Source organism: Saccoglossus kowalevskii, chromosome 2, assembly GCF_978046115.1.
Source record: "Saccoglossus kowalevskii chromosome 2, keSacKowa6.1, whole genome shotgun sequence".
NCBI classification, from domain to species: Eukaryota; Metazoa; Hemichordata; class Enteropneusta; family Harrimaniidae; genus Saccoglossus; species Saccoglossus kowalevskii.
This window is the reverse complement of record NC_140642.1, coordinates 15595052-15601051: the sequence shown is the minus strand read 5'-3', so window position 1 is coordinate 15601051 and position 6000 is coordinate 15595052.

The following is a 6000-nucleotide window of genomic DNA, read 5'->3' as shown; positions in this document are numbered from 1 at the left end:
AATTAAATTACAGTTAAATATTATTACATGATATCGCGTCGTATTTACAAAAGTTCTTAGTGTTTTGATGAATAGCGAAATAAAATGCCAAGAACCTGAGATGAAATATCATGTGGTTGTTGTATAACCTGTTTGATCAAAAGGACCACCAAATTTCATGTATAATAATTAAAGTTACTTCCATGTGACTGCTGGAATGTAAAAATGAAAAAAAGTGCATTGCATTCTCAATTTCTGGGGACAATAACTTGTTTGCACAGGCATAGCATTCTAAATGGATTATCAACAATGTGAAAAAGAAATTAAAATGAAATTTTATTGCAAATGCTTAGTAGTGATGGTCTATACACAAAAAATGGCTTGGTAATCTCCACTACATATACAATAGCACTTGCTGGCGACCAATCTCTTCCTGTCCTACCAGTAACAATTGAACTTACCATTCATTAGAACAGTGCTTCGTCCACTACGCCAGCTACTAACTACACTATCCCTGTATATCTTACAAAGCAAGTCTCTTCTTTCTCTACTGGAGAGCTTCACGGTATACAACGATAACTCGGACATTTCCAGACAGCGAAAGCTCGATTTTGGTGAATTGGTAACAATATAATTGAGAAAATTAAATGAAAATACTGCAAAAGTAATCACAATTACCTATGTAGTACATTGTTGGTGGAACTGATCCACGAGGTGACCAATCTTTGACGGGGACCCATCTATTTCTTGTCTTACTGCCATTCCATGCATGGCCAAACCCACACCATCTCAGTTTGGTATACACAATGATTTTAGAAAAATATGTCCTCCCAGGGGCGGATCTAGGATTTTGGAATGGGGGGGGGGGGCGATAAGTTGGCCGAAGGCCTAGTTCGCGATGGCCGGGGCTCTGCCAGTTAAAGGTAATTGCATTTCAACCAATAATGTTAGGTCTATCTACAGAGGCAGTAACTAGATGAACTTTTTTTTATTGTTTGTCGCAGTAGCTGTGAGAACCAACTGTTTTGCTTCAAGAAACTTTGATTTCATTTTACACAATTCTTCTTATACAAGGCTAGACGAAAGCTCGGCCCACACCAAACAATGAGCTTCATCAATGACTGTGAAAATATTCTTCTCCTGACACCTTGTACCACCAATCACATCTAGCTCATTTGTATTCAAAAATTACATATTTGAACGAATGCTCATCTGTACCAGAATCAGAAAATGCTGCAATGACGAATAATGTTTTTTGACCATACATACAATTATATGTAATACAATAAAGAACTAATTAAATAAACGGGAATTGTTATGTTCAAGCACAACTAATTTGGCATATTAAATCCAAGGTTATTTTGTTATTTGTAATATGAAATTATTTGAGGAATAAAACTAGCTGTTTGCATTGCATACTGGTATATAATCATTACATGAAAATCATACTATTTACCGCTCTTATAAATGTCACAGTATATGTTATGCATGAATTATTAGATTGTAGGGAAAGTCTAGGGAAAATAGCAATATTGTTTAAAAAAATTAAAAAAAAAAAAAATTTTGTTATGCTATGGTTAGATCATATTCATGTTACGACATAACCTTTTCACTGGTTTATGGTAAATAACATGTTAATCAGTGTAAAACAGATCATACAATATTAATATTAATAATATTATTCCGTTATTATTACATATCGAATATATAAACAAAATAAGATTTAATGAATATTGAACATTTCTTAATTATTTCTGGGTCCAGACAGAACGTTGAAAAAAACATGATCGTTTTCGCCAAAAATGGCCGACATCTTGAACCGGGACTTCCGAATTTCACATATGAAATAGTGGGCCGTGAAAGGAGAACAAACCACTCAGATAATGGCCTACATCAACATCACGCACGAAAGTAACATAATAATAAAATTATTTTTAAAAAATAACTTAACTTGGTTAACAACAATAAAATATTAGTGATAAAATATAATAATTATATATCATGCAATATTAATATCTAACATTACCAATTAACTTTTGACCTACCTCTCTATTTGCTCGCTTATCATAGAATTAAGTGGACAAACTATTATTGCTGAACATTGTTTCTGTTTTTTTACTGCCAGCTCACACGCACGATACACCCCGGGCAACAGCTCAAGTACGTGTGATTTGCCGTAACCAGTTGGTAATTCTGCCAGTACGTCATTTCCGTTAGGCCTGGATAGTTCTATCGAACAAGTAGACTATTTAGATGGCTTGCCGTTCACGAATCTGAAGCCTAAAGCCCGGGGGTGTGCATTCATGCTAAAAAAAATATATACACCCCGAGGGCTGGCAGCACATTGGCAAACTATACCCCATATTGCGGACGCAATGCAAATTTAATACTCCCTAGAGCAGACATATCGTCAAAATCCGGACAAATTTGGCAAAAGCCGCGATTGATACCTCTCGAAGCGGGAGCGATCTTATCAATCTGTGCGAATGAGGCCGAGGCGCGAAAGGAGTTTGGATGACTTCCAGGGGTTGACTTTCCGTATGCTCGTGTTTGGGCCTGGTCGGGGCTATGGGTCCGCCAGTTCTGGGCCTAGGGCGGTGTATGGGAGTGGTTGTTGCAAGAGGGAACCTACAGCGGGCGCAGCAACTCTGCGAGTTTTTCCTGGGGGCCTATTGCAGACATTAGCATTTTAAAAGGGGTCTATTTGCCTCCCGCGCGGACCCGCTTTAGAAGGTGAAAAACACCCTGCTTTCCCGCTAAATTTGGAACGCACATGGAGTAGTAACAGCATATAGAGTGACCCCGGGGCCTAAAGTGCCATTTCTCTCCGCTAAAGTAATTTTGGTGCAAAGCGATAACAGCGGATTCGGATTTGCGCCATTTTGATTGAGTAAAGTATCTACAAAAATTAGAACCCTGAACGTGTTACTAGTTACCCGACCTCCTTGTGGCTTGTGGCATAATAATAATAATAATAATAATAATAATAATAATAATAGTCTTTATTGAAGTCGTATCCTAAAAATGGACATAGATCTAAGTACAATAAAGCATGGTTGTCATTCCACGTTAGAAACATTCAGAATAAAAAAAAAGAAGATACACTAGTATAAAAAAAACTAAACTAAAACAACAAACTTGCCCGAAAGTGGTTAGAAATGCAAATTAATAAAGTAAATGTTAGGATTACGTATTTAGATATCTGTGAGGCAGCTGTTTTTTTTTAATTTGCTTTCTCTTATATGTTGAAACATTCGTATATATATTTTGCAAGACATTTTAGCATGACAGTATTCTTTTTGCCTAGTATGTTGATAAAGCTTGTATCAGTGTTGCCCTCAGAACACTGTCTAATTGTGTTGAGAAGGATCTGTCTTTTCACGTTTGTATAACTGACATTTTAACAGAAAGTGCTCTTCACCTTCAATATCATTTGTATTGCATACAGGACAGCTTCTTTCGGTTATGTTAATTTTATGGTATCTGCCCATTTCAATTTGTAAAACATGTGCGCTTAATCTTAGTTTGGTCATTGATGATTTGTATAGTGGGTTATTTACTGTCAGCAGATAATTTCCAAGTCCAAATTATGTTTTTAATTTTCTATAAGTACGTAGTTTATTTCTGTGGTTAATACCTTTACTGTCATTGTTTAGAGAATCCCTACTGTTTATTTTGAATTTTCTTTCAAGTGCTGTAGTAACATTATTTATTAGGTATTTGTTCTCATTAATCTTTACATTTTCCCACTCATGTTTCATATTAAGGTCTTTGAGAATTGTTTTAATACAATTGACCCAATTTTGGCTGTCTGAGTTATCCATATTGATTGCACTTCTGTATGCTTCATTTATGAGGCTGTTTTCAGGCATATTGTACAATCTCAACCAATATTTAAACATCTGTCTGATACATGTAGTTATTAGGGGGTATCGTCCCAATTCGAATAAGCAGGCAAGGTTTGTGGTCCTGCAGTTTACCTTGAGTATGTACTTGCAAAATTTTAAGTGCATTTTTTCCCATTGGTGACAATAAGTGCATCAGATAGTTTTTATTTTTTTATTATGTCACATGTCCAAAATTCTGCACAATATGCGAGTATTGGTTTGATCATAGCGTCAACCATTTTCAGATAAATTTTGATGGGAACTTGTGTTTCCGAGTAGAGCATCTGCTTCAATTTGAAAAATGCCTTCAACATGAATATTGATTACGTTGAAACAGCAATTTTAATTTATATTTTAACATCGCCAGTTTGAACATTGTGAATTTGAACATATCGGAATTAAACATGAAAAGTTGGTGGCGCCCTCATGCACATATATGCAAATACGCGATGAACACCAAACTGGATCATAGTGCTACTGAAAGCCACATAAGTACTACAAAAAGCTGCTGGCAGCGTAGTCAAACTACTTGAAGACGAGGAACGATTCTCACGTAAGTTTGATGAGAAGGCTAATTCGAGTTCAAGTCATTTAACAAAATCATTTTTCAACCGTGAGCCGAATCGCGTTGGCCATGCTGGCCTTGCTGCACGAGAGTATGTTGCGGACCTCTTCCCGTCATTAGTGAAGCAGAGGGAGCAACGTGCGAAGGGTAGGGGAAAACGTGGTCAAATTAATGGCAAGAGAAAACCAACTGGTTTATCCCCGTTTATGAACTTCGCGCATGTAAATACGTGGACGCATCGATTGAGCGGAATTGAAAACGAATCTGCGCCAACTGTGAAAGAAAAGCAGCTATATTACTAGAAAGCGGCATGGGTGAAAAAAAGATAACTTTCAAACGTAAGGGCGGCGACTACGAATACCTTGTATCAGTTATTGAAAAAGAATTTCCCAAACTTAAGGACGATGGAGGAAATCACTCTATGGCGGTGTGGTGGCCGAAATTCGAAAGATTTGGTGCAAATTTACCGTCCAAATGAAGGTTACACTTGTCAAGTATCTCAGTCTTGCATAGGAAGAGCACTGAGAGGAAATTCGTATTACTATCGTTTCTAATGTTACATCTGTATGCTCAATCTGATTAAAATCTGATGTAGTGTACGGGCTTTAATTATTTTAGCTATAAACTTATTTTAATTTTATTTTTTATTATTTTTGTTATTAATGCCCTTTTATTTTATTATTTTACTTTGATTTGGAGATTTTTTTTAATTCCGCCCTACCTACATCTGACCCGATGCCTATGTATCGAGATTTCAACGAAACCCACTATGGACGATTTTACTCAACGAATGTGTTCAATTTTCTGGTGATTTAGGCGGAGTTTTGTCACATGCAAGAAACAGCTACAATGTGTACATCAAAAATGCTCTTATCATGCTTGTGATGTTGCTATGGCCACAGCAGGAATGTACATATCTGTCATTTATTAGGCAGAAACTGATAGGGGCCAAATCGCTTGAGAACTCGATTAAAATAAAGTCTTTTAATAACTCTAGACTTCTCGGTGCTGAGCTTGTACTTGGATGTGTTCAGCTTTTCATTCTATGTGTATACCTTCCAATTAACTGCAGTGACAATTTTGACGAGTTCACTGGCTACCTTGGAAAAATTAATGCCAGGAACAAAACGCATCCAATGTGTTTATTATGGGAGACTGGAATGCGGACATGAAATCCCAATTTGGCAAGGAGCTTAAGGAACAGTGTATTAATACTAACTTAATTTTATCAGATATTGAATTTATTGGTCAATCTGATAATAATTTTACATATATTAGTAATGCACATCAAACTACATCATGGCTGGACCATTGTGTCTCAACGATTAATGCGCATCGCTCTATTTTATATGATCATATTGCTTCGGACCATTTACCATTATCTGTGACTTGCCAAATCGATAAGTTGGTCGCCACTGAGAGAGAACCCTCCTACGATCCAAATTCCACTACGCATGCGCCAATTAATTGTTAGAAAGTACCAACGGCGAAGCTTACTAAATTCTCTGAGCTCACTGTTAGGTATTTAAAAAATATAGTTATTCCTGTTGACGCTATTATTTGTGAATC